This window comes from Periplaneta americana, chromosome 9 (assembly GCF_040183065.1).
Source record: "Periplaneta americana isolate PAMFEO1 chromosome 9, P.americana_PAMFEO1_priV1, whole genome shotgun sequence".
In the NCBI taxonomy this organism is placed as follows: domain Eukaryota; kingdom Metazoa; phylum Arthropoda; class Insecta; order Blattodea; family Blattidae; genus Periplaneta; species Periplaneta americana.
In genome coordinates this window covers 53920499-53933206 of record NC_091125.1, presented here as the reverse complement: position 1 = coordinate 53933206, position 12708 = coordinate 53920499, and positions in this window count along the sequence as shown.

The window sequence follows — 12708 nt, the reverse complement described above, 5'->3', positions numbered from 1 at the left end:
GGTAGTAGTAGTAGTAGTAGTGGTAGTGGTAATGTGGTGTTGGTGGTAGTGGTGCTGGTGGTGGTCGTGGTATTGGTCTTGGTGTTGGTGGTGGTGGTGGTAGTAGTAGTAGTGGTAGTGGTAATGTGGTGTTGGTGGTAGTAGTAGTAGTAGTAGTAGTAGTAGTAAAAATCCCTAGCACTACAACTCTTTAAGTGCCCAGACTTACCAGTCGGCTTCTGACCAAACGTGCACATGCCGAACACAGGTGGATGACCATCCAACCAGAAATGAGTATCGTGTGGTTAGCACGGTAATCCCTCCCAGGCCTTATAGCTGGCATTCATAAGCGGATTTCGCTACCTATCGTAACTCCCCAAGTGTATCATGATGCTGGATGGGCACTGGTCCCAATACTAGCCGAAATTTTTGAGGAAATTTCTTCACCAATGAGGACTCGAACCAGCGTGCATTCCGTAACAAAATGCCTTAGACCACGACGCGAAGGCGCGGGACTGTGAGTGAAATATAACAGTATATTTGTCGCGTATTTTCGCGATAATTGGCTGTTTCTGCAAAAAGAGATCATTTCTGTAATAAAAACGAAAAAAAAAAAAAAAAGATTTTTAAAAAATTACTTTAGAGAAATACAGTATGTGTGTTTCAAGATATTAGGTACAAAAGAACAGGCAGACAAATTAATTGGGAATTCTATTATTACCTTTAATGCCCTACTACTGTTGACTGGCTTTTTGTATAAAAGTGAGTTAGGTAAAAATAGGCTGAATTACAAAGATTACTTACTTACTTACTTACGGCTTTTTAAGGAACCGGAGGTTCATTGCCACCCTCACATTGCCCAATACAATAGGTCGCAGAAAGGTTATAAAATAGTTGAGATGAATTTCAGAGAGGCGAAAATATTACTACTTAGGTTACACAGTGGTTTCTAAATCTCTGCCCTCAATGACAGTTTCAATCAGATGTCTTGTGAGTACAACAATATTCAGAGAGTATATTTTGGTTTCCAATATTATTGTCAAAACTTTAAGAACATTTCTTAAGATCAATTCAAGTACGATTTATATTAGAACTGTGTGTACCCTCACAAAGCAAAATGTATGGTGTAGTGTTAGCGCACCGTGTGGTCAATGTATGATCTTTCGGGGCGAACAGAGTTTGCGGTTATATTATTCCATTCAAATAACAATAACTATTGGTGTAATACTTTTAATGCATGGAATGAGGAGAATAAGGCTTCAGGTATTATGTAATGATAATCAAATGCACCTAAAGTGACATTAACAAAATGTATGTTGTGCACCGTACCTATGAAAAAAAAAATTGAAATGGAAGCTTGCCTTTCTCAAATATCTTGTGAATATTTAAATGGAACTCTGGCAAAATATTAATAGGAGCAAAAATAACAAGAATATTTCTATACTAAGGGCCGGTTTCATCATCAGATGTTAAAAATTCCCTAACACATTGTTACATAACAATTCTTAAAAATCTTAACAATTTGATAGATACTTGCGTTTTACCAAACTTTTTGTGCAAAATGTTATCTAACACGCAGATAACAATTGCTATTCCTTGCGAGGATTACGAACTGAACGAATCTAGAAGGCGGTGTCTGAATCATAGTATTTCAAACGCAGTCCAATGCGCTTCTGTTTGGAAGTAACTGAGAAAAAATGGCGCGTAAAATAAACATGAAGAGAGCTAGCTATATATTTCTATTGATTGTGTATTCTAACCTCTTTTGTACTTATTCAGCAGCTTTCCTGACGACGGCTTTGGACAATCTGTATTACCGTAAAAATTCTTCTATTTCCAGATTTTCGTAATTATTTCGTAGTGAAGCTCTTCCCCTGTCAGAAACATCGCTCAAGAGATCAAAATACAGCAATTCTGAGTCAAAAGCATTGTTTCTAGTCGCCATTTTAGACTGGTAACAGTTGTTAAAGTTTTAACACAAGGCAGAGCTGATGTTAATTTAACTCGCACAGTTGTTAAACTTAACATTTGTTGATGGAACAGAATTCTTGTTAAATTCAACGTTAACGCGTCCTAACAACATGTTAAGTTTTAACTTCCGTTGATGACATTGGGAATAAGTGTTAAAAGTACATGAAAGTATAGTCCATTTCTATAAAAAAAAACATATTTTCATCAAAAATGTGAAATAGAACCTTGTCTCTCTCAGCTACAACACAGGGAACGACTAGTGTAGTAAACAAAGAGAAGCGAAAGGCTCTTTGAAAGAACCAATCACAGCGCAAGTTTCAGGATTCCTGGCGATGGTCGATACTCGAAAATCAAACATATTTGTGATCATCGCTGTGGCGAGTAGTCGGTTGAGCAGCGCTGCTCCAGGATAAATGCAACCATAATGATCACTGGGTTTGTTTCATCTCGCCATACATGCATGTGCGATGGGTGTGCCAGCAGAGAGGCTTCAGCGTAAACGTACCCTAAGAATGTAGGTAGGCCCTAACCTAGATCTGACTCGGTTTGTAATTATAATTCTGACGATGAAGACGAAATTGCAATATTTAATAGAAATTCATACACACTGAGATTAGTAATCTCCGAAGAAGAATTTTTTTCCAAGGATAATTTTAGGAAGAAGAAATAAAGCAAGACAGACGTGTCGTAAAGTAACATGAAAAGAAAGAGTTTATCATCATCATTATTTTATTATTATTATTATTATTATTATTATTATTATTATTAAAAACTCTTGAGTCCTAACTATTAGTTGCAAATTAACCAAAAATGATTAAATTGAGACGCAGGTATTACATTATAAAATAAAGTTTTTTGGTTGAAATAATAGCACAAAATCATCATAGCGATAAAATCTGGCAATTCAGTCTGTAATATTCGTAACACGAAGCTGTCAAACAAGCACCAGTCATTTGTTATCAGATCTGTCGCTCAGCAACCGACAGCGCGTCTTAAGATATTTTGTTCTCCGCGTGGATTTCAAAGAAAGCAGTGTCCAAATCCCCCGCTCTTATCAAGCCGGATTGCCTGGAATTTCCCGGTCGTAGTAGTAAATACGCGAAGGAATAAGCCTGCAGCAGAGACATACACAGAACAAAATCTAGTTTCATAAGAAGCAGATTTTGATAACGCAACACGAATAGTTATTGTGTAGCCAATTTAAGCAAAATTATGTAGCCTAATCTAAAAGAGTTACTTGATGATTAGTTTCTCTCAATCTGGGTGCCATTATTATGGTAAATATACTTATTTTCAAGATGTGTCCAGAAAATAAGTTCTGTGTGTGCGCATATACTGTATGTAGGGCTACATCTATTGGACGAAAACCACGAGTATCTCTCATGGAGGGTAATTAATTGCATCTGCCGTCGATCAACCGCAAGCAAATAACAATAGTAATGGGACTTCATCCATCTTTTTAAATTTAAAGATGATAGGAAACAAGGAAATGCTCAACTTATGGCAGAAAAAAGTAGAGTGCTCAGAAATTCTCAGACCCAATATTGTCCTTATTCACCCCAAGTTCTCTTGAGCTCACGTGTTTTGAAGTCGGTCTGCAGGATGAAAAGGCGAAGCTCCAGTTAAAAATGTGCTCGGAAGTAAAGTACAGTAAACCAGAGATCATACATTGTACAGGATTCGCCAGGAAAAGGGGCGATTTTAAAGTACGTCCTACAAAAATATTGTAGGCGATAGAAGGTGCTGTTATCTGTTGTATTGTCGAAACTATGCCATTTACGCAGAGTTACATGATCAGTCGCCATGAAACAATGGAACAGCGCACAGCGTGCATATGCAATCAAAGCGTTAAAAACAATGACAATTACGAGGCTGGTAGAAGAGATTTTCACACACATTTCAATATCGGACGTGACGATCCTGTGCCTAGCGCACATGAGATCAAATTATGGAATAGAAATTTCGAGGCCACAGGATCTGCTATGAAGAGAAAACCACCGGGTGGAAGAAGAACTGTCAGCAGCCTTGTAAATGTCATTGTTCTTGTAAAACGCTTTGATTGCATATGCAAGCTGTGCACCGTTCCATTGCTCCATGGCGACTGATCATGTATCGCTGCGTAAATGGCATAGTTTCGACAATATAACAACAGATAACAGCACCTTCTATCGCCTACAACATTTCTGTAGCGCGTACTTTAAAATCGCCCGTTTCCCTGGCGAACCATGTAGATTCACGGCACGTCTTCGTGAATGGTACACATAAATCCGACTGCGATTCTTTCATAAAAACTGAACATATACAGTATTAACAATGGTAATTCTGCTGTAATAGCAGACTGTACCGTACGATTTTTCTTCACTATCGCACGAATTGTCAGACGTATGCCCGGTTTCTGGTACACCTTAGATAACTATCAGTTACTTAACTGCACTTATAAATTTAACTGTACTGATAACGTTCATGAGTATCCGAGAAGTTAAATGTAGATTTATCAGATCTTGTAACTGACAGTTGAGGTAACTTCAAGTTCAGTATCTCTTGTTGCCCATAGATGTCTCCACTAGTATTTCGTTAGTGATTTTTTTTTTAGTTATTTATAGTTATTTTTATTTGCAATGGTTTTCAGTAGTAATATGACAGTGAGCTTTGTACTAGTAGGAGCAGGCTTTTTAATTAAGGAACCGTGTGATAAATGATAATGTACATGTACACTTCCATCTCAATCGTAATATGATTAAAAAAGCAATAATTGTTGGTATTTGGCGTAATCATCGAGGTAAATAATAGCTACTAATGGAGAGAGGGCTAGATGTAATTTCTGCTACAAAACTGCAACTGCAGTCAGCTTTGGTAGTTATGGCAGCCATATTAGTAATGTAAAAATATGTTACATTCGTCCATATGAATGCTTTCATGTGTTCAAATGGACTTTACGGAGACCGAAATACCATTGGCATTGGTAGAGCACCCAAGAATAAAATATTCCTTGACTGAAGACATAGAATCTGAAGTTTATGACGAAAATCAAGCTTAAGATATTCGAAATTGTCTTTACAAACACACATTATTATCCTAATATGTCATAGAAAGTAGAACATTTACCGTAAGTTACGTAAATAAAACGCCAAATTTTTTAAACTATAGGCCTACCGATAATATAGTAAATTAATTAATTTCGGTTTATATTATTATTTAATATCAGTTTAATACAGTTTACGAAACAGTAATGCAGTAGCGCCGCATGTCGGTATTTGTTCGAATCAGTTCTAACAGCCAGGTAACTACAGGCAGAGGCACAGTTACCAGTTGAAGCAAAGGTAACTGTAAAGATTACGATAACTGTTGTTTCGGAAACTCGTTTCAAACATATCAGCGTGTTAAATGTGTAACTCTGTATGTACAGGTAACTGTATTTCCAGAAACCGGGCAGTAGACTTACAAAGCAAAGTCTCGTGGTTAGTAGGCCTATCACTGAATTTCCCGAAGCTGACGGCTCGTTTTGAAAATATATTTCCTTGAAAGTTAGTATATTCGAGTTCAGAGTCTGGGTCGAACATTTTTACTGACAAACTCCGATTTCTCCCAGACATCCTTTTCGCTGCGCATTAAATTCTGGTCAACTATTTCTCGTCCCACTGACTTCCCTCTTTTGCTGGTCACCGTCTCATTAGAGAATGTAAGAATTTATGAAACAAAATTTTCAATATTATTACTATAAAACTAGTTCTCCACACTTACGTTCCCAAAATGAGACGAGTTTTACTCCTTACGCATTTATCACGTTTTTCTTGACGTCAGAATCGATCTTGATTTTCGAAGTTTTCGTCATCGCCCCGAACATGAACCAAGAGACTTTTCTTCTCCATTTCAATAGATTGCTAACGGCAAATAAATTCTACGTAGAAGATGAAATAATAGAGAATTGATGGATTAATTTGGAATATTATCTGCTTATTACTAGACGGAGACAGTTGTCGGGATGAGCCTAAAAGAAATGAACCACGAACCTTCCACCTACCATTGTACATATCAGTTTCCAATCGCTCATTTATCTTCGATTGGCAATGGACCCTCCGCATTAGCGGTGCTTCTTAAAGCTCCAGTTGGCATTGGGGACTTGGCTTTGGCGGTGCTTCTTTCCTCCCTCGGCTCAGCTACTGGATGGGTTGAAGTGAGATGCGGCGGTAGTCGCTGTCTATGTTTTGCAGGTAACTGTGCGCAGTTGCTATTTAACATTCTTTCTAGTTTACGGTTTAACGGCTTTCCCCTGAAAATTTCATTCACATCCCTTATATGGGACAGTGTGAACGAAGTGAGATAAATAACTTTTAGGTTAGGTGCCGACGTAAATGTTACGATGGGTCCCAAGAGCCCTTACAAGGAAGCGAACTCGTATACCTTTTAGATTACACTTCCTCCCTTTTCTTTAACTGGTTCGTTCATTACTCAATGAGGGGAAGATTCTACGATGTTCGTGGCGCATACAGAATCCGAAAACATATCAGAATATACCCAGAATGGAACATAAGTTATTTTTTATATTCGGGGTTCAACCGACATTTTTTAAATACTATACTTTACTATCATACGCTAGGAATCTCTTCGATATTTAAAATTGAGCCGAAATAGTCTAAATACTCTCCTATCATACGCTTGGAATCACTTTGATATTCGAGCTTCAGCCGACATGATTAAAATTCTCTAGGCTACTCTACGCTAGAAGTTACGTTTCATATTCGGGGTTCAGCCGACATAGTTAAAATAGGCTGTACTATCATATGCTACGAGTCACTTTTATATCCGATGTTTAGCTGGCATGGTTAAAATACTGTACTATCATATATTAGGAGTCACTTTTATATCCGATGTTCAGCTGGCATGGTTAAAATACTGTACTATCATATGCTAGGAGTCACTTTTATATCAGATGTTCAGCTGACATGGTTAAAATACTGTACTATCATATGTTAGGAGTCACTTTTATATCCGATATTCAGCTGACATGGTTAAAATACTGTACTATCATATGTTAGGAGTCACTTTTATATCCGATGTTCAGCTGGCATGGTTAAAATACTGTACTATCATATGCTAGGAGTCACTTTTATATCCGATGTTCAGCTGGCATGGTTAAAATACTGTACTATCATATGTTAGGAGTCACTTTTATAGCCGATGTTCAGCTGACATGGTTAAAATACTGTACTATCATATGCTAGGAGTCACTTTTATATCCGATGTTCAGCTGACATGGTTAAAATACTGTACTATCATATGCTAGGAGTCACTTTTATATCCGATGTTCAGCTGACATGGTTAAAATACTGTACTATCATATGCTACGAGTCACTTTTATATCCGATGTTCAGCTGGCATGGTTAAAATACTGTACTATCATATGCTAGGAGTCACTTTTATATCCGATGTTCAGCTGACATGGTTAAAATACTGTACTATCATATGCTAGGAGTCACTTTTATATCCGATGTTCAGCTGGCATGGTTGAAATACTCTACTTCTACATTGCCTAAATACAAATAATATCATACGTAACAGTCGCTTTTATATTCGGGTTGCAGCCGATATTTTTCAAATACTGTACTATCATGGACTAGGAGTCACTTCTGATATTCATCCGACTTTGTCTTTGTCACACGCAAGAAGTCATTATGACCTTCGGGATTCAGCCGACATTGTTAAAATAATCGTTATCATGATTGTGGTGAATTTCCATATAATAATAATAATAATAATAATAATAATAATAATAATAATAATAATAATAATAATAATTATAATTATAATAATAATAGCAATAATAATAAAATAACAATAATAATAATAATAATACTTTATTGCTAGAACAAAGAAACGTATTGCTTTTTTATATAAAAACACTCAAGCACCTCCAGAAAGAGTAAGTTACATACTCGTGGTCAGGTGGCATTCCACAAATTGATAACTGATTAAAAATCAATTCTCGACAGGTTTAGCGATGTATAAACAAATCGCTCATGATATAGATTTGTATCCATGGCGTTCACTATTCCTTCGGATTCTTATTATGTAGATCTATAGGAACTTGACTACATATTGTGTGTCATTTGTTCCTAAATCATTTCTCTGTATTTTCAATCACTTTTGTATTGTTGGTCATTTGAAAACCTTGTAATTTCAGACATAGATTTGTATGTACTTGCCAGGTAGAAAACTCTTGTCCACCATTCTGACAACTTTGATGGGATGTCGGACAGGCTGAAACTGACAGTCATACAATGGGATCAGTAGTGTTCCATGAAATGTACTTTGGGAATAACAGTTACAATGCTAGCCAATGTAAAAGCATGTTAGGAAGCCTGTTTGACCTCAAATTCAATATGTTGTTTCTATTTTTGGATTGTGGAATGCCAAAGCCTTAGGGTTCGAACCCCGGGGGCTGCATGTTGATTGACGTGGAGAAGACACACAAGCGTTTTCCACTTCTTGGAATATGCGCAGAAGCAAGTAAGAGTAATTGTCAGTCAGGTATTGTTGTAAGTAAAAATGAAAGTAGGGCTGTATTATGTCTTCTTAGAGTGCAATAGATTTCGCTAAGTTTACTGAAAGTTTTCCGATATTATGAGAGAGTAGAAAAAAATTAGTAGCCTAAAGTTGTTAAATATTAGTTTGTTTTATATCATAAATAAGCTGCTAGGACTAAAGTAGGGACTATTAGTGTTTCTAGTCACAAATACAGCCGGCTATATTCGATTCTCTGCACGGAAATAGATATTTACCTCCCTCCCATAGAGACGCTGCGCTGAGTCCATTTACTTTTAGTGTTTGCCCTTATTATTCTTAAGCCTACGTTTCTCAAGAAATTTGAAGTAATCACAACATTACGAAATTAAAAAAAAAAAATATATATATATATATATATATATTATGACCAGCATCAACTAGTCAACTATTACAATTAGATATATCCTTATTCCAGGACCTCGCCGTCCTATATTGAATATTATGCATTCTATGACTTTGTGTAAGCTAAGTAAATAGACTACTATTACGTCTAATGGAGAAAAATTCGTTCCGGCACTGGGAATCGAACCCAGCAGCCCTCAGCTTGGCGCGCTGAGTGCTCTTAACCAACTGAGCTATGCCGGGATGCGATAGACAGCGCCGGCCGAACTCTCCTCCTGAGAGTTCCTGGGTTTGATTCGCAGTAAACGAATTTAATCTTGCACAGGATAGGGACCGCTAGCGGGCTTATGTGAGGGCCGCAATGAACGTTCGGGTTCCTTAAAAGCCATTTGTAAGTAAGTAAGTAAGACTCCTTTGATTTGATTACCTGGTTGGGTTTTTCCGAGGTTTTCCCCAACCAAAAGGCAAATGCCGGGTAATATTTTGGCGAATCCTCGGACCTCACCTCATCTCAGTACGTCTCGCCAAAATATTGTAAAAAATTGCACAAAATTGTAAAATTGTAGAAAATTACTAAATTATAAAACTGTAAAATTTTGTAAAAATTTTAATTGTAATCTTGTAAAATTTTGACTTGTTCCACATCTTAAAGCTTCATTGCTAATGTAAGATCTATGGAATAAAATAAATGAATGAATGAATGAATGAATGAATGAATGAATGAATGAATGAATGAAATATACAATATTCAATAGAGGACGGTGAGGTCCTCAAATAAGAATATTCGAGTGTTAACAGTGATCTAAAACTGTTGTTGAAAATTGCCATAAAATTTAAATTTGCGCTCATGTAACTTATACGTGATATGTAGGCCTATGTCTATAATGCAGATAGTAAACCATTATGATACCACAGTCTAGTATATACAGTCACGAAGCTCGAGTTGTGAGGGTGCTAGGAACAATAGACTGTGCCGGTACTATTTCGCATTGTCTGTAATGAAGCGATATTAGCGATCCTAGTGGTTAGCAACTATCTATGGATGCATATTTACTGCGTATTGAGCTTCGTGTACTAGACTGTGATGATACGAAGGAGGAGAATTCGGCCGGGGCTGTGGATCGGATCCGGCATAGCTCACCTGGTTAAGAGCACTCAGCGCGCCAAACTGATCGGTCCTGGGTTTGATTCCCAGTATCGGAGCGAATTTTTCTCTATTAATAGCGTTATAATCAGGTTTCTTAATCAGTCTTCAAAACAATCATGTAAATGAATTGATATTGTATCGTTGGCTAAAACTTACATACGAGCCTGCTCTAGACATAAGATTTAAGTCAGCTGCGCAGTTTGCAATAGATTAGGGCGTATCATTTATTAGTGCGCTAAAATTTGCACAGTTAGTAATTTAGCGAAAGCTTTCTTAAAAAGCTTGGTACTTCGTTTGGTTTTTGAAATTCAGTATTTGATTCATGCAAAAACCTTCCAGCTTATTGAGCGATTGGAAAACTGTTTCGCTCACATTTTGCTGTCCTTCAGTATTGCACCTTAATTCCTGGATGTGATCCATGGTTTGGGTGATTGTAGGCAATGGTTTCTCGGGATGTTCTGACACTTCTTCATCTGAAGTGTAAAGTCTGCTTGCGCTATATTTTGGAACTAAATTTCGTTGGATTTCATTTCGAACTATAACAAAAAATCGAATTACAGGAGAGTTTTTTAAACATGACGTTGTATAGAATGACAAGCGACCGAGCGATGAATTCGAATTATTCCCGATTTCGAATTAAAAACTTTCGAAATAGACAAGTTCGACTATCTCAAAACTCATGTAGTATTCAACATACGAAATATGAAAGTTGCCCGAACGATGTGTTATATGAAATCGTTTTACGACCAACTGGCAAATTTGTCTCTGAATGTCATAGCTTTTTATTATCTTGTAGATTTTGTTTCTACGACTCCGGGCATATTTTATATAGTTCATATAAAACTATTTCATATAAAACTCTGTGCTAGCTCCCATTAACTTATCAACAGATAAAACATTGTGATTAATTTCCTCCCCATTTCAAAATTAACTTCATATCTTCGTTGGGGCGTTTAGTGAGACAAAAAATTATTTGGAGCTCACGTCATCCATCTCAAAATCCCTGGAAAGGACGCGATATTGTGTGTCAATTACATTTCTTTCTCTATGTTATTGTCGTTGAACATATTACGAAAAATATTAGCAAACGTGTATGCAACTCTACTGCTTCACAAGCTTTCGACTTCAACAATTCAAATCGCCACGTAGACGAGTCGCATCTCCGCCTGTGCGATCTTGCTCGTCGCCATTTTATTCCACGGGCCGCACCGCCACGCCGCCGGCTCCACAGGTAGATTCGCGAACGAGTGTGACTGTGTGCAAAGCTAGAATCGCCATGATGGCAGAGAGTTTACACAATGTGGTCCGCGAGCCACCTGACGGGATGGAGTCGTCAGAAGATCTACATTCCACTCTGAGGTTTTTAAATATGTCAATGCACAAATTTTGAACATATCCACGTGCTGATCGTCGTGGATTCGAATCGTGTAAGAGCCTGTGTAAATGAAAAGGTGAATAAAATGTTTAGTTTAAATTAATCATACAATTGAAGGGTTCAGAACCATAGTGGGCCAAGCGCCATTTACCTACTAAAACCGTTGAAAACAAGGGTTAAAATGAAGTTTTTACCATAATTCAATGGAAACATATACTAAATAATATAAAGTATACACTTTAAAACTAAATGATATGTCAATCTTCATTAAACTATGATATTCACTTAACTTTAACTCTTGCTTTCTCCGTTTTTAATAAATGCCGCTTGGCCCACTATGGTCTGAACCCTTCAATTGCTACCTCATGCAAGATTTTTTAGTGAAATGAAGAATCTATAAAGCATTGGCAGCTGTATGCTTGTGTGTGAAATATAAGATGAGAAGAGTCTATCAATAAAAAAGAAACTTTTCCACTTGCTCCTTCTAATTCTGAATATTTCTATACGATCCCCCTGTTTCTAAGGTTAGCAGACTTTTTGTTCATTTTCTTATTATTTATTTGTTCTTTTCCTAATTGATTACTTTACGACGCTTTATCAACTGCTGTGGTTATCTAGCGTGATGATGATGATGATAATAATGACAGCGAAGTGAGTTTGGGGTCCAACGCCGAAAGTTACCTAGCATTTGATCTTAATGGTTGAGGGAAGATCCCGGAAAAATTTCAACCAGGTAAGTTTTTCCAACCAGGATTTGAACCCGGACCCGCTCGTTCCACGATCAGGCATGCTAACCGTTAGTCTATAGCGGCGAACATTTTCTTAACATTTTGTCCGTAAGTTTCTTTGTTCACTAGTTTGAATGTTCATCCACTTTTTTGTCCACAAATTGTTTGTCTATTTTCTTATTTAAAATAAAGATATAAACCGAAGGTTTACGAATTTGTTGAACAATATTTTTATAATATGACAATTTACTTTATGCCCTGCTATAACATTTCATATTAGATGGTAACGTAGTTTATATACTCTTCTAGAATTTCTCGCTATATAATTCCAACCTGTAGGTTGAATTAAATTAATTGTTTTATTTATCGACGCTCGCAACTGCGAAGGTTATATCAGCGTCGCCGGTGTACCGGAATTTTGTACCGTAGGAGTTCAGAAAATATACTGAGCCTATCGCATTTAGGCACACTTAAATGCCATAGACCTGGGCCGGGATCGCACCCGCAATCTCGGGCACAGAAGGCCAGCACTACCGGTGTCGTGCTGACTCCGTGTCACGATGTCTCACCGTGTGTCCGCCTTACATCAAGCCAAGCAAGAA